Source organism: Myotis yumanensis, unplaced genomic scaffold, assembly GCF_028538775.1.
Source record: "Myotis yumanensis isolate MYYU_CA2020_CCGP unplaced genomic scaffold, mMyoYum1.0.hap1 SCAF_15, whole genome shotgun sequence".
In the NCBI taxonomy this organism is placed as follows: domain Eukaryota; kingdom Metazoa; phylum Chordata; class Mammalia; order Chiroptera; family Vespertilionidae; genus Myotis; species Myotis yumanensis.
In genome coordinates this window covers 44,018,607-44,040,365 of record NW_027223766.1, presented here as the reverse complement: position 1 = coordinate 44,040,365, position 21,759 = coordinate 44,018,607, and the positions used below count along the sequence as shown (strand labels likewise).

The window sequence follows — 21,759 nt, the reverse complement described above, 5'->3', positions numbered from 1 at the left end:
TTGAAGATGCCCTTTAACTGAGTTTTCTATGAGTGTTTGATCACAACCCTTTTCTGGAGAACACACAGGGTCCACAGAACATGGAGGCAATGCTGAACCAGGTGACTTCAGTTATGTTGTTAATAATGGCTGAGGTACCACACTAGTTCCTCCACGGGCCATTAGGTGCCAAGAGCTCCAGGTGGGGAACTCTTGATGGAGAGGCAATGACCAGAGAGCGTGAGGGTAGTGCAGGGGTGGAGGAGGTACAAGAGGAAACTTTAGCTAGGGTGGCAAGGGAAGACCTCTCTGAGGAGGCGAGGCCTGCACTCAGTCCTGAATGACAAGAAACAATAAGCCATGAGCAGCAGGTCTGGGGGAAGAGCATTCCTGGAAGAGGAGACAAGTGCAGAGGCCCTAGGGCAGGACTAAACCAGGCTTCCTCCTATGCCAAGGTTATTTCTGGGGCCCCAAGTCAGAGGGCACAGGGCTGGGTACCTCTGGATAAAGTACCCCAGAGTAGGCTGGGCAAAGCAGGCTTGCTCAGGGCAGCAGAGCATCACTAGTTCAGGGGAAAGGCAGGCAGCTCTGAGACCTGTTCTGCTTCCACCTGCAGAGCATCTGAGGAGGAGAAAGTGGCCCAGCTGTGTGACTTCAACCCCAAGAGCAGCAAACAGTGCAAAGACGTGTCCCGCCTGCCTTCTGTGCTCATGTCTCTGAAGCAGACACCACTGTCCCTCTAGGTGCGTGCCACAAGCATGGCCACAGGGCATGGGCAGGTTCAGGAGAGGAGGAGCAGCTGCTTGGGGCAGGAGAGTGGAAAGCAGTTAGTTACCTACAAGTAAGTACCTGTAAGACTGTCAGCTGATTTCTCAGCAGCAACTTTGCAGGCCAAAATGGAGTGGCAAGAAGTATTCAAAGTGGCTTTTTGCTGCTGTGGCAACAGCCATGAGTATGATCAGGCTTCAAAAGAGGCTTGCCTCCAGTGTCCTCTGCTGTGCCTAAAAGAAGGTCCGGTTGGACCCCAAGGAGACCAATGAAATTGCCAATGCCCACTCCTGTCAGTAGATTCAGAAGCTGGTCAAAGGTAGGCTGATCATCTGGAAGCCTGTGACTGTCCATTCTCGGGCTCGATGCCCGGGAAAACGCCTTGTCCTGCAGGAAGAGCAGGCATATGGGCATAAGGAAGCAAAAGGGTACTGCCAATGTTCAAATGGCTGAGAAAGTAACCTGGTTGAGGAGGATGAGAATTCCTTGCCGGCTACTCAGAAGATACCGTGAACCTAAGAAGATTGACTGTCACATGTACCACAGCCTGTACCTGAAAGTGAAGGGTAACATTCAAAAACAAGCTGAAGGCAGACAAGGCTTGCAAGTGGCTTCTGGCTGACCAGGCTGAGGCCCAGAGGTCTAAAACCAAGGAAGCTTGCAAGCGCCGTGAAGAGCAGCTCCAGGCCAAAAAGGAGAAATCATCAAGACTATCCAAAGAGCCCTAGCCAGTTTGACTCAGTGGATAGAGCATTCAATTCAGGTCAAGGGCATGTACCTCGGTGTTTCTGTCTCTCCTTCTCCCTTCTACTCTCTCTAAAAATTAGTGGAAGCCCTAACGGGTTTGGCTCAGTGGATAGAGCGTGGGCCTGTGGACTGAAAGGTCCCAGGTTCGATTCCGGTCAAGGGCATGTATCTTGGTTGCAGGCACATCCCCAGTAGGAGGTGTGCAGGAGGCAGCTGATCAATATTTCTCTCTCATCGATGTTTCTAACTCTCTATCCCTCTCCCTTCCTCTCTGTAAAAATTAATAAAATATATTTTTAAAAATTAATGGAAAAAATATCCCCGGGTGAGGATTAAAAAAAAAAAATTTAGAGCAGTCAGGAGCCAGCATTAGTGTGACTCCCCTGTCTTAAAGGGGATGAGCCCTGAGAGCATGACTGCTTTAAAAAAATAATGTCCAAGGAGAAAGAGACTAAGAAATAAAGCTTCTCTTACCTGTACATAGTGGCCTTGGCAATTACATGGCTCAATCATTTAATAAAAGTAGCCTTTATCTACCTAAAAAAATTTAAAAAAATATATTCAACGTGATGAAAAGCAAGGACCTACAACCAAGATTATTACCCAGCAATGAAGATCACTACCTTCATTTAGAATTGAAGGTCAGAAAAAGAGCTTCCCTAGATAAGAAAAAGTTAAAGGAATTCATCTCCACCAACCCAGTATTACATGAAATGTTGAATTGAAGAAGGCAAAAAAAAGATTTAAAAATATGAACAATAAAATGGCAATAAATACATATCTATCAACAATTGAATCTAAAAATCAAACAAGCAGAACAGAAACAACATAGAGAACATTTTGATGGTTGCAAGATGGGAGGGGTGTTAGGGGAATGGGTGAAAAATGTGAAGGGATTTAGAAGTACAAATTAGTTACAGTATAGTCATGGGGATATAAAGTGAGAATATAACCTTGGGCCTTAGGGCAGGGGTAGGCAACCCCTGGCACGCGTGCCAAAGATGGCACGCCAGTAACTTTTGCTGGCACACGAAACCCTCTCTTATAATCTTCCCTTTACAATTGTGAATCTTTGTTCTCAGTGATGAATTTTGTTAAGTCTCGTAATAGCAGTAGCCTGACGGATGAAAGTAGTAGCTCGTGCATATCTCTGAAGGTCATGAAATATAAACCTGATGTAAAATCTCTGTCATCAGTGATGCAGCAGCAAAAGTCCCACTGATGCCGAATGTAGAGCATAAGTTTTTAAAAGCTCTAGAGGTATAGCCATTGTCTGTTTTAAGTGCCCTTGGTATTCCTAGCTGCTTGACACAGTCGCTGCAGGGAAGAAACATCTGCACAGCTTATGTTTCAAGGGACCTGGCGTATATGGCATACTGTTCTTAATATGTTTGCTCCCCCTTTTAACGCTATGTGTTTTAACGCTATGTGTTTTAACCAAGGTCACCTCTCTGAGAAAGTTTGTTTCCCCAGGTGGGGATTTTTATCAGTAAAACCTCTTAACTAAGTGCCAGGCGGGTAGTTAATCACTTTAACTATGAACAATCATGCTTAAGCTACATAATCTTTACTCCCTGGAATGGAGATAAGAAACGCCCTAACCTTTGGAATAGAAATTGATAGGATTAAAATCAACTGGTATAAATACAGATGTAACAAGACAATAAAACACAGAGCTTGGCTGGAGATCCTGGCTAGAGAACCTGGCTAGGCTGCTGATCAACTGAACGTTGTCTCCCTGTCATTCCTTCATTCTTCCCTGACTCCGTCCACACCTTTGGGAACCTCTGGACCTGCTGGGGCTGGACCTCAACATCTGGCACCTGAACAGGATTCCCCTAGGTAAGGCCCCCCCCACCCCCCACACTCGGGACAAATAGGACTCCACCGTAGGAAGAGGGTGGATAGTCTTTGCCGACTCCGTCCACACCTTTGGGAACCCCTGGACCCGCTGGGGCTGGACCCCAAGATCCTCTGAGTTCCAGCCTCGGGGGGATTCAGCAGCAAAACGGACGAGCGAGTCGCCACTTCCAGGCAGAACACCAGGACTTTCCTTTGCTCACTTACAAGAGTGGGTGGACTCATGGACCTGATACTTTTCTCTTGAGAAATAAGCTAGATCAAAAGAAAAATGGCATTTGTTGCAACACAAGGAGCCACAGTGGTTGACCAAACCACTCTGATGAAAAAATATCTTCAGTTTGTGGCAGCTCTCACAGATGTAAATACCCCTGATGAAACAAAGCTAAAAATGATGCAAGAAGTTAGCGTAAATTTTGAGAATGTAACATCATCTCCTCAATATTCTACATTCCTGGAACATATTATCCCTCAGTTTCTTACATTTCTTCAAGATGGAGAAGTTCAGTTTCTTCAGGAGAAACCAGCCCAGCAATTGCGGAAACTGGTTCTTGAAATCATTCATAGGATACCAACCAATGAACATCTTCGTCCTCATACTAAAAATGTTTTGTCTGCGATGTTTCGCTTTTTAGAGACGGAAAATGAAGAAAATGTCCTTATTTGTCTAAGGATAATTACTGAGCTACACAAACAATTCAGGCCGCCCATCACACAAGAAATTCATCATTTTTTGGATTTTGTGAAACAGATGTATAAGGAGCTTCCAAAAGTAGTGAACCGCTACTTTGAGAACCCTCAGGTGATCCCTGAGAACACAGTCCCTCCCCCAGAAATGGTTGGTACGATCACAGAAATTGCTGTGAAGGTCAACCCTGAGCGTGAGGACAGTGAGACGAGAACACATTCCATCATTCCAAGAGGATCTCTTTCTCTGAAAGTATTGGCAGAATTGCCAATTATTGTTGTTTTAATGCATCAGCTCTACAAACTGAATATCCACGATGCTGTTGCTGACTTTGTGCCCCTGACCATGAATACCATTGCAATGCAGGTGTCTGCACAAGCCAGGCAACATCAGCTTTACAACAAGGAGTTGTATGCTGATTTCATTGGTGCTCAGATTAAAACATTGTCATTTTTAGCTTATATCACCAGAATTTACCAGGAGTTGGTGACTAAGTACTCTCAGCAAATGGTAAAAGGAATGTTACAGTTGCTTTCAAACTGCCCAGCAGAGACTGCACGCCTCAGAAAGGAGCTTCTGATTGCTGCAAAGCACATCCTCACGACCGAGCTAAGAAACCAGTTCATCCCTTACATGGACAAGCTGTTTGATGAATCCATACTAATTGGTTCAGGATATACTGCTCGAGAGACGCTCAGGCCCCTCGCCTACAGCACTCTGGCTGACCTCGTGCACCACGTTCGTCAGCATCTGCCCCTCAGTGACCTCTCCCTCGCCGTCCAACTCTTTGCCAAGAACATTGATGACGAGTCCCTGCCCGGCAGCATCCAGACCATGTCCTGCAAGCTCCTGCTGAACCTGGTGGACTGCATCCGCTCCAAGAGCGAACAGGAGAGCGGCAACGGGAGAGATGTCCTGGTGCGGATGCTGGAGGTTTTTGTTCTCAAATTCCACACCATGGCTCGCTACCAGCTCTCTGCCATTTTTAAGAAGTGCAAGCCTCAGTCAGAACTCGGAGCCCTGAGAGCAGCTCTGCCGGCAGTGCCCGCTGCCCCCACAGCTCCGGGCCCTGCCCCATCCCCGGCCCCTGTTCCCACCCCAGCCCCGGCCTCACCCCCTCCCCCTCCCCCTGCCACCCCTGTGCCTTCCTTTGAGAAGCGTGGAGAAAAGGACAAGGAGGACAAGCAGACATTTCCAGTCACAGATTGCCGGCGTTTGGTAAAAACCTTGGTCTGTGGTGTCAAGACAATCACGTGGGGCATAATGTCATGTAAAGCACCGGGTGAAGCTCAGTTCATTCCTAACAGGCAGTTACAGCCCAAAGAAACTCAGATTTACATCAAACTTGTGAAATATGCAATGCAGGCTTTAGATATCTATCAGGTCCAGATAGCAGGAAATGGACAAGCATACATTCGAGTCGCAAACTGCCGGACTGTTAGAATGAAGGAAGAGAAGGAGGTGTTGGAGCACTTTGCTGGTGTGTTCACAATGCTGAATCCCTTCACATTTAAAGAAATCTTTCAAACGACAGTCCCTTATATGGTGGAAAGAATTTCAAAGAATTATGCTCTTGAGACTGTTGCCAGTTCCTTCTTGGCAAATCCTACTACCTCTGCTCTGTTTGCTACCATTCTGGTGGAATACCTCCTTGATCGCCTGCCGGAGATGGGCTCCAACGTGGAGCTCTCCAACCTGTACCGCAGGCTCTTTAAGTTGGTCTTTGGCTCAGTCTCCCTCTTTGCAGCTGAAAATGAACAAATGCTAAAGCCCCACCTGCACAAGATTGTGAACAGCTCCATGGAGCTCGCACAGACTGCCGAAGAGCCCTATAACTACTTCCTGCTGCTTCGGGCCCTGTTCCGCTCTATTGGGGGCGGTAGCCATGATCTCCTGTATCAGGAATTTTTGCCTCTTCTTCCAAACCTCTTACAAGGGCTGAACACGTTGCAGAGTGGCCTGCATAAGCAGCACGTGAAGGACCTCTTCGTGGAGCTGTGTCTCACGGTGCCTGTACAGCTGAGTTCTCTCTTGCCGTATTTGCCCATGTTAATGGATCCCTTGGTGTCTGCTCTCAATGGCTCTCAGGCGTTGGTCAGCCAAGGCCTGAGGACTCTGGAGTTGTGTGTGGACAACCTGCAGCACGATTTCCTGGATGACCACATTCAGCCAGTACGCGCAGAGCTCATGCAGGCTCTATGGCATACTTTACTCAATCCTGCTGATAGCATTTCTCATGTAGCCTATCGTGTACTTGGTAAATTTGGTGGCAGTAACAGGAAGATGTTAAAGGAATCCCAGAAGCTGCATTATGTTTTGACTGAAGTTCAAGGCCCCAGTATTACAGTGGAGTTCTCCGATTGTAAAGCATCTCTTCAGCTTCCAATGGAGAAGGCCATTGAAACCGCTCTGGACTGCCTGAAAAGTGCCAACACTGAGCCCTACTACCGGAGGCAGGCGTGGGAAGTGATCAAGTGCTTCCTGGTGGCAACGATGAGTCTAGAGGACAATAAACATGCTCTCTACCAGCTCCTTGCACACCCTGACTTTACAGAAAAGACCCTACCTAATGTCATCATATCACATCGCTACAAAGCACAAGATACTCCAGCTCGGAAGACAGTTGAGCAGGCTTTGACCGGGGCATTCATGTCTGCAGTCATTAAAGATCTTCGGCCCAGCGCCCTGCCCTTTGTAGCCAGCCTGGTCCGCCACTACACAATGGTGGCAGTTGCCCAGCAGTGTGGGCCTTTCTTGCTGCCTTGCTACCGGGTGGGCAGCCAGCCCAGCACAGCCGTGTTTCACAGCGATGAAAACGGGTCGAAAGGAATGGATCCATTGGTTCTCATTGATGCCATCGCTATCTGTATGGCATACGAAGAAAAGGAACTTTGCAAGATTGGAGAGGTGGCTCTCGCTGTGATATTTGATGTTGCAAATATCATCCTGGGCTCAAAGGAGAGGGCATGCCAGCTGCCTCTGTTTTCTTACATTGTGGAGCGCTTGTGTGCGTGTTGTTATGAGCAGGCCTGGTATGCAAAGTTGGGGGGTGTGGTGTCCATTAAATTTCTCATGGAACGGCTGCCTCTCACTTGGCTTCTGCAGAACCAGCAGACATTCCTCAAAGCGCTTCTCTTTGTCATGATGGACTCAACCGGACAGGTTCCCAATGGGGCCGTTGCCATGGCCAAAACCACCCTGGAGCAGCTTCTGATGAGGTGTGCGACACCTTTAAAAGATGAGGAGAGAACGGAAGAGATTGTGGCAGCTCAGGAAAAGTCTTTTCACCACGTGACACGCGACTTGGTTCGAGAAGTCATCTCTCCGAATTCCACTGTGAGGAAACAGGCTATGCATTCACTGCAAGTTTTGGCCCAGGTCACTGGGAAAAGTGTGACAGTGATCATGGAACCCCATAAAGAGGTCCTCCAGGATATGGTCCCACCTAAGAAGCATTTGCTCAGACACCAGCCTGCCAATGCACAGATCGGCCTGATGGAGGGGAGCACGTTCTGCACCACAGTGCAGCCCAGGCTCTTCACAATGGATCTCAACGTGGTGGAGCATAAGGTGTTCTACACGGAGCTTTTGAATTTGTGTGAGGCTGAAGATTCAGCTTTAACAAAGCTGCCCTGTTACAAAAGTGTTCCATCACTCGTGCCTTTGAGAATCGCAGCACTAAATGCACTTGCTGCCTGCAATTACCTTCCTCAGTCCAGAGAGAAGATCATTGCGGCACTCTTCAAAGCACTGAATTCCACAAACAGTGAGCTCCAGGAGGCTGGAGAAGCCTGCGTGCGAAAGTTTTTAGAAGGTGCTACCATCGGAGTAGATCAAATCCACACACATATGCGAACTTTGCTGATGATGCTGGGGGACCATCGAAGTTTGACGCTGAATGTGGTGAATCGTCTGACTTCGGTTACCAGGCTCTTCCCGAACTCCTTCAATGATAAGTTCTGCGATCAGATGATGCAACATCTGCGAAAGTGGATGGAAGTGGTGGTCCTCACCCACAGAGGGGGCCAGAGGAGCGACGGAAACGAAATGAAAATTTGTTCAGCAATTATAAACCTTTTTCATCTGATCCCAGCTGCACCTCAAGCTCTGGTCAAGCCTTTGTTAGAGGTTGTGATGAAAACAGAACAGGCTATGTTGATTGAGGCTGGCAGTCCCTTCAGAGAGCCTCTGATCAAGTTCCTGACTCGGCACCCTTCCCAGACAGTGGAGCTGTTCATGATGGAGACAACATTGAATGATCCTCAGTGGAGCAGAATGTTTATGAGTTTTTTAAAACACAAAGATGCCAGACCTCTGCGAGATATGCTGGCTGCTAACCCCAACAGGTTCATCCCTCTGCTGCTGCCCGGCCGTGCTCAGACCGCCATGCACCCTGGCTCGCCCAGCACCAGCACAATGCGCCCGGATCTTCAGTTTCAGGCCATCAAGATCATAAGTATTATAGTTAAAAACAATGACTCCTGGCTGGCCAATCAGCATTCTCTGGTGAGCCAGCTGAGACGCGTGTGGGTCAGTGAAACCTTTCAAGAAAGACACTGGAAGGAGGACATGGCTGCCACAAACTGGAAGGAGCCCAAGCTGCTGGCCTATTGTCTGCTGAATTATTGCAAAAGGAATTATGGAGACATAGGATTGCTGTTCCAGCTGCTCCGAGCCATTACTGGTAGTTTTCTCTGCAACATGACATTCTTAAAAGAGTATATGGAGGAAGAGATTCCCAAAAATTATAGCATTGCTCAAAAACGTGCCCTGTTCTTTCACTTTGTGGATTTCAGTGACCCCAACTTTGGAGATGAACTGAAAGCCAAGGTTCTGCAGCATATCTTGAATCCTGCTTTCTTATACAGCTTTGAGAAGGGGGAAGGAGAGCAGCTCTTAGGACCTCCCAATCTGGAAGGCGATAACCCAGAAAGCATCACCAGTGTGTTTATCACCAAGGTCCTGGACCCAGAGAAGCAGGAGGACATGCTGGACTCCCTGAGGATTTACCTCCTGCAGTATGCCACGCTGCTGGTGGAGCACGCCCCCCACCACATCCACGACAACAACAAGGACCGCAACAGCAAGCTGCGCCGCCTGATGGCCTTCGCCTGGCCCTGCCTGTTCCCCAAGGCCTGTGTAGACCCAGCTTGCAAATACAGTGGGCACTTACTCCTGGCACACATTATTGCCAAATTTGCAATCCATAAGAAAATTGTCCTGCAGGTTTTTCACAGTCTTCTCAAGGCCCATGCAATGGAAGCTCAAACAATTGTCAGACGAGCGATGGCCATTTTGACGCCCGCAGTGCCCGCCAGAATAAAGGATGAGCACCAGATGCTGACCCACTGGACAAGGAAGATCATTGTGGAGGAGGGGCACACAGTTCCTCAGCTGGTTCATAGTATGCACTTGATAGTGCAGCATTTTAAGGTGTATTACCCCGTGCGGCACCACTTGGTACAGCACATGGTCGGTGCCATGCAGAGGTTGGGCTTCACACCCAGCGTCACCGTTGAGCAGAGAAGGCTGGTTGTGGACCTGGCGGAGGTTGTCATCAAGTGGGAGCTCCAGAGGATCAAGGACCAGCAGCCGGATTCAGATATGGATCCAAATTCCAGTGGAGAAGGAGTCAACTCTGTGTCATCTTCCATTAAAAGAGGCCTGTCAGCGGATTCCGCCCAGGAAGTGAAACGCTTTAGGACGGCCACAGGAGCAACCAGCGCAGTGTTTGGGAGGAGCCCGTCGCTGCCTGGAGCGGACTCCCTTCTTGCCAAGCCAATTGCTAAACAGCACACGGACACCGTGGTGAACTTCCTCATCCGAGTGGCTTGTCAGGTTAATGACAACACCAACACTGCCGGGTCTCCTGGGGAGGTGCTTTCTCGCCGGTGTGTGGCCCTCCTGAAAACTGCCTTGCGACCAGACATGTGGCCCAAGTCTGAGCTCAAACTGCAGTGGTTCGACAAGCTGCTGATGAGTGTGGAGCAGCCCAATCGAGTTAACTATGGGAACATTTGCACGGGCTTGGAAGTGCTGAGTTTCTTGCTCACTGTTCTCCAGTCTCCAGCCATCCTCAGTAGCTTCAAACCCCTGCAGCGCGGAATCGCTGCCTGTATGACGTGTGGAAACACCAAAGTCTTAGGAGCAGTCCATAGCCTTCTCTCACGCCTAATGAGCATTTTCCCAACAGAGCCAAGCACGTCCAGAGTGGCCTCCAAGTACGAAGAGCTGGAATGCCTCTATGCGGCCGTGGGGAAGGTCATCTATGAAGGACTCACCAACTATGAGAAGGCCACCAACGCGAATCCCTCCCAGCTCTTTGGGACCCTTTTGATCCTCAAGTCTGCCTGCAGCAACAACCCGAGCTACATAGACAGGCTGATCTCGGTCTTCATGCGCTCCCTGCAGAAGATGGTCCGAGAGCACCTCAATCCGCAGGCAGCCTCCGGCACCACAGAGGCAACCTCAGGAACTAGTGAGCTGGTGATGCTGAGTCTGGAGCTGGTGAAAACACGCCTGGCTGTGATGAGCTTGGGGATGAGGAAGACCTTTATTCAGGCCATCCTGACCTCCCTCATTGAAAAATCACTCGATGCCAAAATCCTCCGGGCGGTGGTTAAAATTGTGGAAGAGTGGGTTAAAAATAATTCCCCAATGGCAGCCAATCAGACACCTACCCTCCGGGAGAAGTCCATTTTGCTTGTGAAAATGATGACCTACATAGAACATCGTTTTCCAGAAGACCTTGAGTTAAACGCACAGTTCTTAGACCTCGTTAACTATGTCTACAGGGACCAGGCACTGTCTGGCAGTGAGCTGACTGCAAAACTCGAGCCTGCCTTTCTCTCTGGGCTGCGTTGTGCCCAGCCACTCATCAGGGCGAAGTTTTTCGAGGTTTTTGACAACTCTATGAAACGTCGGGTTTACGAGCGTCTGCTTTATGTGACCTGCTCCCAGAACTGGAAAGCTATGGGGAACCACTTCTGGATTAAGCAGTGCATCGAGCTTCTCTTGGCCGTGTGTGAGAAGAGCACTCCCATTGGTACCAGCTGCCAAGGAGCTATGCTCCCGTCCATCACCGATGTCATCAACCTGGCCGACAGCCATGATCGAGCAGCCTTTGCCATGGTCGCACCTGTCAAGCAGGAGCCTCAGGAGCGAGAGAACAGCGAGTCCAAAGAGGAGGATGTTGAGATGGATATTGAACTGGCTCCTGGAGATCAGACCAGCACACCCAAAACCAAAGAACTTTCTGAAAAGGACATTGGAACCCAGCTGCATATGTTAACCAGCAAACATGACAAATTTCTTGATACTCTCCGAGAAGTGAAGACCGGGGCCCTGCTAGGCGCCTTCGTCCAGCTGTGCCACATCTCTACCACGCTGGCAGAGAGGACCTGGGGCCAGCTTTTTCCCAGAGTGTGGGAAATTCTGTCTGACCGACAGCAGCATGCGCTAGCAGGTGAGATTAGCCCGTTCCTGTGCAGTGGCAGTCACCAGGTGCAGCGGGACTGTCAGCCCAGCGCACTGAACTGCTTCGTGGAAGCCATGTCCCAGTGTGTCCCTCCGATCCCCATCAGACCCTGCGTTCTGAAGTACTTGGGGAAAACACACAACCTTTGGTTCCGTTCCACATTAATGCTAGAGCACCAGGCTTTTGAAAAAGGTCTGAGTCTGCAGGTGAAGCCAAGGCAAACAACGGAATTTTATGAGCAGGAGAGCATAACTCCACCTCAGCAGGAGATACTGGATTCCCTTGCAGAACTTTACTCTTTGTTACAAGAGGAAGATATGTGGGCTGGTTTGTGGCAGAAGCGTTGTAAGTATCCCGAGACAGCAACTGCTATTGCTTACGAACAGCATGGATTCTTTGAGCAGGCACAAGAGTCCTATGAGAAGGCAATGGATAAAGCCAAAAAAGAGCATGAGAGGAGCAATGCATCCCCTGCTATTTTCCCAGAATACCAGCTCTGGGAGGACCACTGGATTCGGTGCTCTAAGGAATTGAACCAGTGGGAAGCCTTGACGGAATACGGCCAGTCCAAAGGTCACACGAACCCTTACCTCATCATGGAGTGTGCTTGGCGCGTGTCTAACTGGACAGCCATGAAGGAGGCCTTGGTGCAGGTAGAAGTAAGTTGTCCCAAGGAGATGGCTTGGAAGGTCAACATGTACCGTGGATATTTGGCTATCTGCCATCCTGAGGAGCAACAGCTCAGCTTCATCGAACGCCTGGTGGAAACGGCCAGCAGCTTGGCCATCCGTGAGTGGCGGCGCTTGCCTCATGTGGTGTCCCATGTGCACACGCCTCTTCTCCAGGCCGCCCAGCAAATCACTGAACTTCAGGAAGCTGCGCAAATAAATGCAGGTATACAGCCGACCAACTTGGGAAGGAACAACAGCCTGTACGATGTGAAGACGGTGGTAAAGACCTGGAGGAACAGGCTGCCCATTGTGTCCGACGACTTGTCCCACTGGAGCAGCGTCTTCATGTGGCGGCAGCATCATTACCAGGCTATTGTAACTGCGTATGAAAATAGTTCTCAGCATGATCCAAGTTCCAATGACGCTATGCTTGGAGTTCATGCATCAGCTTCAGCAATCGTCCAGTATGGAAAAATTGCCCGGAAACAAGGACTGGTCAATGTAGCTCTGGATATATTAAATCATATTCATACTATTCCAACTGTTCCTATCGTGGATCGCTTCCAGAAGATCCGACAGCAAGTCAAATGCTACCTCCCACTGGCCGGATTCGTGGGGGAAAATGAGTGTATGCGGGTACTTGAAGTTATAGAATCTACAAACTTAAAATACTTCACAAAAGAGATGACAGCTGAATTTTATGCACTGAAGGGAATGTTCTTGGCTCAGATGAACAAGTCTGAGGAAGCAAACAAAGCCTTTTCTGCAGCTGTGCAGATGCATGATGTGCTGGTGAAGGCTTGGGCCATGTGGGGCGATTACCTGGAGAACATCTTCGTGAAGGAGCGGCAGCTGCATCTTGGAGTGTCTGCCATTATCTGTTACCTGCAAGCATGCCAGCGTCAAAACGAGAGCAAGTCAAGGAAATACTTAGCCAAGGTGCTGTGGCTTTTAAGTTTCGACGATGATAAAAACACTTTGGCAGATGCCGTCGACAAGTACTGCATTGGCGTGCCACCCATCCAGTGGCTGGCCTGGATCCCTCAGCTGCTCACCTGCCTGGTGGACTCAGAAGGAAAGCTGCTTCTGAACCTCATCAGCCAGGTCGGACGCGTGTATCCCCAGGCAGTCTACTTTCCCATCCGGACCCTGTACCTGACTCTGAAAATAGAGCAGCGGGAACGCTACAAGAGTGATCCAGGGCCCATAAGAGCAACAGCACCCATGTGGCGCTGCAGCCAAATCATACACATGCAGCGGGAACTGCACCCAACCCTTCTGTCCTCCCTGGAAGGCATCGTCGATCAGATGGCCTGGTTCCGAGAAAACTGGCACGAAGAGGTTCTCAGGCAGCTCCGACGGGGCCTGGCAAAATGTTACTCTGTCGCATTTGAGAAAAGCGGAGCAGTGTCCGATGCCAAAATCACCCCCCACACTCTGAACTTCGTCAAGAAGCTGGTGAGCACGTTCGGGGTGGGCCCGGAGAACGTCTCCAACCTCTCCACCATGTTCTCCAGCGCGGCTTCCGAGTCTCTAGCCAGGCGGGCGCAGGCCACTGCGCGGGACCCTGTCTTCCAGAAGCTGAAGGGCCAGTTCACCACCGATTTTGACTTCAGTGTGCCAGGATCCATGAAACTTCATAACCTCATTTCTAAATTGAAAAAGTGGATCAAAGTTCTGGAGACCAAAACGAAGCAACTTCCCAAATTCTTCCTCCTAGAAGAAAAGTGTCGGTTTTTGAGCAATTTCTCTGCACAGACAGCTGAAGTGGGAATCCCTGGGGAGTTCCTGGTGCCGAAGCCGACGCACTATTATATCAAGATCGCTCGGTTTCTGCCCAGGGTGGAAATGGTGCAGAAGCACAACACCACAGCCAGGAGGCTGTCCATCCTCGGGCACAACGGCAAGATCTACCCGTACCTGGTCATGAACGACGCCTGCCCGACCGAGGCGCGGAGGGAGGAGCGCGTGCTGCAGCTGCTGCGCCTGCTGAACCCCTGCTTAGAGAAGAGAAAGGAAACCGCAAAGAGGCACTTATTCTTCACAGTTCCGCGAGTTGTGGCGGTGTCTCCACAGATGCGCCTCGTGGGAGACAACCCCTCTTCTCTGTCCCTCATGGAGATCTACAAGCAGCGCTGCGCCAAGAAGGGCACGGAGCATGACAACCCCATCTCGCGCTACTACGGCAGGCTGGCCACGGTGCAGGCGCGCGGGACGCAAGCCAGCCACCAGGTCCTTCGAGACATCCTCAAGGAAGTGCAGAGCGACATGGTGCCGCGCGGCCTGCTGAAGGAGTGGGCCCTGCACACCTTCCCCGACGCCACCGACTACTGGGCGTTGCGGAAGACGCTCACCATCCAGCTCGCACCCATTGGCTTCGCGGAGTTCGTCCTGCATTTAGATCGGCTCAACCCCGAGATGTTACAGATCGCCCAGGACACTGGCAACCTGAACGTCGCCTACTTCCGCTTTGATATCAACGACGCGACTGGAGACCTAGATGCCAACCGTCCCGTTCCTTTTCGCCTCACGCCCAATATCTCTGAATTTCTGACCACCATCGGCGTCTCTGGCCCCTTCACCGCCTCCATGATTGCGGTTGCCCGGTGCTTCGCTCAGCCAGACTTTAAGGTGGACGGCATCCTGAAAACGGTGCTTCGGGACGAGATCATCGCTTGGCACAAAAAGACACGGGAGGACAGCTCTTCTCCTCTCTCGGCCGCCGGGCAGCCGGAGAACATGGACAGTCAGCAGCTGGTCTCCCTGGTGCAGAAAGCGGCCACCGCCATCGTGACCCGCCTGCACAGCCTCGCCCAGTTTGAAGGCGGGGAGAGCAAAGTGAACACCCTCGTGGCCGCCGCCAACAGCCTGGACAACCTGTGCCGCATGGACCCCGCCTGGCACCCCTGGCTGTGACACGGCCACTCCCACCTCGGAGGTGAAGGCCGCCACCCCGGCTCCTGCACTGGCCTCCCGGCGCCTCCTCTGCCCTGTCCATGTGATGCTCCCGGTACAGTCGTGTCCCTGCTCGCCGTGTGAGAAAGAGAGTGAGTCAGTGTAGAGGGAGCTGAGCCATGGAGGTGAGGCCACTTGAAGTGCTGGAGCTGAAACTCGAAGCTTTTAAAATAACCTTTCAGGAAACCAAGATTCCCTGGCCTGGAGTAGGTGAAAGCATCGCCCCTCCGTCTGCGGGCGGACAGACTGAACTGTAGGAAACAGTTCGGAATGTCCTTTTTAACTTTCAGAAGTCCGTGCTCTGTACAGACCTTTGTAACAGCCGTACAGAAAACCGCCTGGTTAGAGTCACGGGAAATTATGAACACACCCTGCTGGCTTCACCCCAGCTCAAACCTCCAGGCTGCATGGCCAGCACTGGGAACCTCGCCGAGCCCTGGGGGAGCCGGCAGGTGACTTCCGCTTTATGTTGGCCAGATCTTTGAATGTCTTCTAGACACTTACTATCATTGTACCTGGAAAAAAATATCACTTCTTCCTAATTGAAAAAGAAGCAGCAACAGAAGTTTGTTAGCTCGTCTCTGTTCACATTTTTATAAATATGAGTATTGAGAATGTTCTATCTAAATTTGTACAGTGTGATTTTTTTCAGAATAAATATTTTATAAAAGGAAAAATAAATAAATAAACAATAAAGTCTAATTCAAATGTCTTTGGCATGCTTCATGAATCCCTGTCAATAACTAGCAATTTAATAGGTATCACTTTGAACAAAGTTCATCGTTACCAATTCTGCTTCTTCCCCCAGGTGGGCTCTCTGACTGGCCGTTGGTGTCATTCCTCTTGTCATATCTGCTGGGCTTGTTTACCTTTCTCTGCAGTGAATGACACTTGGGTCTCAGAAAACAGACCCAGGTGTGTCCTGAGGTGTCTCATGTCATGGCCAAACTGTGAAGGATTCCACATTGGGGTTAGTACTCAGAATAAAGACCTTTAGCTTGAGTTCACTCCCAAATTTTGTCTCTCCACCCATGAGAAAACCCAGTGGAGTCCTGCCTCCCCTTCCTTTGGCAATTGCATGTTTTGGGGGTCAGCATTATTGTCGGAAAAGCCATCTCTTTCTCTCACACTCAGGGCCCCAGATAGCTGTAGCTGAGCCGAGAGGCAGAGAAACTGTGCTGATAACATTCCCAGAAGAGTTAGCACTGGACTTACACTTTACTCTGACTCTTGGGCAAGTCTGAGTCAAAGTCCTTTTGGCCACTTGTTCAGGTTTGTCCACACAGCAAAGGGAAACGTGCTGAGTAATGGGGAGCCTGAGAGTATATCCAAAGCCTCCAAAGATTACCTTCTATCTCCAGCATGAGAGAAGGTGGCTGGTGACACAGATGGTAAAAGCATGTCCTAAATTGGTGTTTGGCCAAAGACTAACAATGTTATGGTGAGATAATCATCTGATTGGTAATTTGAGATTGGCTGTGTATTGGCTTCATTAACTCCAAATCAAGGTGAGCAGTTTCTAAATTACTTTCCCTCAGTAAACAAACGCATGTTTTGAGGGAAAAAATTAAAAGGGATCTGTGTGGATGAAGAAATGTCCCCAGGCAGGAAAGTACAAACAGACCATGTTTATATAACACTGAATAAGTGGTTGGAAAGGGCCGAACCTATGGGAGCGATGACTAAATAGAACCCACTGATGTCAAATGCTGCCTGAAACAGCTGAATGAGATAGGCCTTTCACCCCATCACTGTCCTGATTCTGGCCCATTAAAAACATGACTCGTTTGCTTCTCTGTACCCTTTTTTACATTCTCCTTATTTGGCCCACTCTAGATGATTCAGCAGTCATGATTCTACCAGTTATTACAAAAACATTTATTGAACACTTATTTCATCCATAACACTGTGTTGGGCCTAGTAGAAATGCAGAGGTGTAAAAGCCAGTGTGTACCCTCAGATATTAGAGTAATCAGGGAGATAGACAAGTGTACAAATAACTAAAGGGTAAGAAAGTAGGTCTGAAATAGAAGGAATCAAAAAACACCCAATCAAAGCAGCAAAAATATAAAAGAAGTCCCGGGACAACTTCAAGCATACCCGCATTTGCATGATGGGGGTGTCAGAAGAAAAAGAGAGAGAGCAAGAAATTGAAAACCTATTCAAAAAAATTATGAAAACACCTAACCTTGAGAAGGAAATAGACATACAAGCCCAAGAAGCGCAAGGAGTCCCAAACAAGATGAACCCAAAAAGGCCCACACCAAGACACATCATGGTTGAAATGAAGAAGGTTGGGGACAAGGAGAGAATTGAAACCAGTGGGAGAGGAGCAGTTGGTTGCCCACAGGGAGCTCTCACGGGACTATCCACTGATTTCTCAACAAAGGCTTTGCAGGTCAGAAGGGACTGGCATGAAGTGTTCGGGGAGGTGAGGGGCATCCATCTACAGCCAGGATTGCTGGGCCTGGCAGGGCTATTATTCTATCATTTGGGATCTGGGGACATGTAGAGGGCTTCCCAGACAGAAAGGAGCTGGATGGGTTCATCGCCACCAGGCCAGTATTGCATGAGGTATTGGGAGGTCTTCTTTGGGAAGAAGAAAGAAAAAAGATAAAGAATGTGAACAATAAGATAGCAATAAATACATATCTATCTATAACTGAATCTAAAAAACAAAATAAATGAACATGCAGGAAGAAACAGACTCATAGATATACTTTGACAGTTGCCAGGTGGGAGAAGGAGTTGGGGGGCTGGGTGAAAAAGGTGAAGGGATTAAGGAGTACAAATTGGTAGTTACAGAATAGTCATGGGGATGTAAAGTACAGGAAATATAGTCAATAATATTCTAATAACTATGTGTGGTATTAGTTTGGGGTGGGAGGGAAAGAAGGTTATCATTGTTATTACAGAAATATAAGAAAGAAATAGGAAGCAATTAACTCTGATTTGATTATGTTTATTTTGACCTAAATCATGTTAAAGTTAGTTCCATGAGGGAGTTATGGTATGCTATGTTTCCCCAACTCATGCTCATGTTACTCCGTGCCTTCATTTCAGGGAGAGCTCAATTTGTAAAAGGCTGGGCAGAGATGTCTAATGTGAAGAGGAAGATGTATAGGGTGTCCCAAAATTCACGCGAGATTTGCAATTCAATTCAATTGCAAATCTGATGTGAATTTTGGGACACCCTATATTTGGAAGTTGGGATGCGATGGGTAGGGGCCTGGAAATTACCTGCTCCAAGGAAACTGGCTCAGCCTTCTCTGTGTTTGGGTTTCTTTGAGGCAGAAATGGTTGTGTGATTAGGGCCTGGGGTGTGTTTCCCATGAGGCAGAACACATGGTTCCTTGGGTTCAACCCAGACTGAGTGCAGATGGAGGGCTGCTCTGAAGAGCCTTTGTTTCTTTAGCCAGTACCAGCACTGACCCACATGTCAATAGGCACAAAACAAATGTTTAGAGCCAAATTTTACCAACAACACATTGTAAAAGCAAAACCACCTCACCCCCACCACTAAAGAATTCATCTGTAGCCCTGACCGGTTTGGCTCAGTGGCTAGAGCGTCGGCCTGCAGACTGAAGAGTCCCGGGTTCGATTCCAGTCAAGGGCATGTGCCTTGGTTGCAGGCACATCCCCAGTGGGGGGTGTGCAGGAGGCAGCTGGTCGATGTTTCTCTCTCATCGATGTTTCTAACTCTCTATCCCTCTCCCTTCCTCTCTGTAAAAAATCAATAAAATACATATTTTTTTAAAAATTCATCTGTAATAAGAACACATTTCCATTTGCAAATCCAAACATGCTAATCACAAAGGTAAATAAAAAAAATAGTTTAAAGGGAAAACAAAGCATTCCATTACCTGTTTCAGATAATGAAAAAGTAAAATTTGTCAGAATATTGCTTTTTGTATGAAATTAGCCCATAAATTCTGTTTACAATCCGAAAACATTCGCTAAGTCTGTCAAAACATGCCTGATTGAACAATAGTCCCCTTGAGATGAATGGCCATCGTAGCGCCAGTTCCCACGAGCAGTCCTGACAGCTATCATGTTTGCAGTTCACAAAGCACCTTTGTATTCATGACCTTGCTCAATCCTCGCAGTGGTCCCATTAGGAAGTCAGGGTGACTGTTACCCCCACTTGACACATGAGAAAACTGAGGCTGGAGTGGTAGTGACCTGCTGCCAGAGTGCAGCAAGCTCAGCCAGGAGCGCCGGCAAATGAGCATCAGAGTTGGCCCTGACACTGAGCTCCCTGACCCTGACACTGAATCTTTCCCATGCCCCCATGCTGTTGCTGGTACTTTAAGTGCCAGCTGCTTCAAGGACCAGACATCCCAATGGGGCCAGGAATCTCCCAACGCTCTCGATAATTCAATTACTTATTTATTTAATGGCCCCTCGCTGAGTGTTGCCAGGCACAGGAGATACAGTGGTGACACAACATGCATCTACCCACATCCTCATCCAACTCAAAGTCAACTGGGGGAAAACACACAACCAGACAAACATGAATAGTAGAGTGTGGTCATGCTATGAGAGGGCAGCCATGGAGTCACTGCCCTAAACCCAATGCCCCAGTTGTCAGTACCATTCAGCTCTCCCTGGGCTTTGCTGCTTTACATAATAAAAACAAAAACCATTTACTAGGTGCCTACGCTGTGCCAGCAATGCATTTGGCTTAGACACAATCACTCATTGACTTTTTGTTATTGTTGTTGTAAATCCTCACCTGAGGATATTTTTCTCACCGATTTTTAGAGAGAGTGGGAGGCAGGGGGAGGGAGGAGGGAGAGATAGAGACAGACACAGAGAAAGAAACATCGATTTAAGAGAGACACATCAATTGTTTGCCTCCCACATGGCCCCAGTCGGGGCCAGGAATCAAACCTACAACCCCGGTACATGCCCTTGACCGGGAATCAAACCCATGACCCTTTTGTGTGTGGGCGGATGCTCTAACCATTGAGAAACACCAGCCAAGGCTCTCATTGACTTCTTGCTATAACTCCTACAACTAGGTATTAGGATTTCATTTTATGGAGGAGGACACTGGAGCTCAGAGAGATTTAATAACTTGCTGTATTTATTTTTGTACTTATTCCCCCAAAACTTAGTGCCTTAAAACAACATTTATCATCTCACAGTTGCTGTGAGTCAAGAACCTCAGCATGGCTTAGTGTGTCCTCTGGCTTAGGGTATCTCACAGGCCCAGTCAAGTCCACTGGAACCACAGTCATGTCAAGGCTCCATGAGAACGATCAGCTGTCAAGCTCTCACATGGTTGTTCGAGGATCAAGTTTCTCAGGGGCTGTTGGGTTGAGGGTCCCAGTCCCACATCAGTTGGCTGAAGACTGCCCTCAATCCCTTGTCACATGACCTTCTTTGTCACAACATGGCGGCTTGCCTCATCAGAGTCAGACAGAGTATGTAAGCCAGACAGAACAGTCTTTTACAGCCTAATCCCCAAGGTGGCATTCAGCCCATCGCCTTTGCCAGATTCTATCCATTAGAGTCACTAGGTCCAACCCCCTGCACACATGCAAAAGGAGGTAAATATCAAAAGGTGGGAATCACTGGAAGACGTTTTAGAAGCCACCTACCACCCTTGCCAACAGCTCATTTGTAGTGTATCCAGGACTCAAATCCATGTCAGTCTGACTTATAACATCCATGTTCAATCCATGAGCTGGCAAGAGCCTTACAAGTTTCTGACATGTACATAGTTCATCCTGTATTTCCAAAACATTAGTACAGGTGATTTGTTTCATTCAAGACACATACCGGCAGATATGTTAATTCTCATCTTATAAGAGAGAAAACTGAAATTCATAGGGCATAAATGACTCGCAGATTCGTGTAAATCCTTATAATTTTGTGTTGACTTTAATGACAGTTTAGTGTTGGAGATTAAATGATTTCCCCAAGCTCACCCCAATGGAGACTGGATGCATGTCTTCTGCCTCCAAATCTCAAGAAGACCAAGGCCTCGATTATCCATGTCACTTACTTCCACTGCTTCTTTTTCTACAAAGCCCTCATATACAGTTCCTGACCCTATTCATCTGTGGGAGGCAGCATCAGAGACCTCAAAGCCTCCTAAATCCCATCAGAGGGGTCCTTGCTCCCACTGCTTCCCAGTGTGAGGGCAGCTCCAAGGCCACCATGATGGTAAGATCGGGGATGAGGCAAGAGGAGGAGCTCCCAACGCTTTCGATGGGCCCCTGTATGTTGGATGCACATCTCACTGTCCTGCCCATGAGTCACAAGGTGGCTTTTGCAAAGAGTTAAAAGTGAAAAATGTCCCCTCAGTACTCAAAGGGAGCACCAATCTTGCTTTCATTCTTCGTGGACGACATTCACCCTTCTTCCTCCTGAGTCCCAATCACAACTAATCACTAAGGACATGCAAACAGTTTCTACATCCGTCCTCTGTTTCTTGGTCAACATAATAGCTCCTTTTCTGAGTGGCTTCCTTGCCTCTAGTCTCTACCCCCTCCGTCTATTCCCCATGCCATCCAGAGTGAGCTTTCTAAATTCAGACCGGGCCTTGAAACTCTTCCTGCTTCAATTTTTCAATGCATCCCCATTGCTCTTGGCATAAAGAGATA

The 21,759-nt window shown here is 48.6% G+C and overlaps 2 pseudogenes; both read left to right on the top strand.

Moving 5' to 3' along the window:
* Positions 1–927: 927 nt before the first annotated feature.
* Positions 928–1,956, top strand: LOC138993186 (large ribosomal subunit protein eL19-like; annotated as a pseudogene).
* A 1,669-nt stretch (positions 1,957–3,625) lies between these two features.
* LOC138992933 (transformation/transcription domain-associated protein pseudogene) lies at positions 3,626–15,106 on the top strand (annotated as a pseudogene).
* Positions 15,107–21,759: the final 6,653 nt, after the last annotated feature.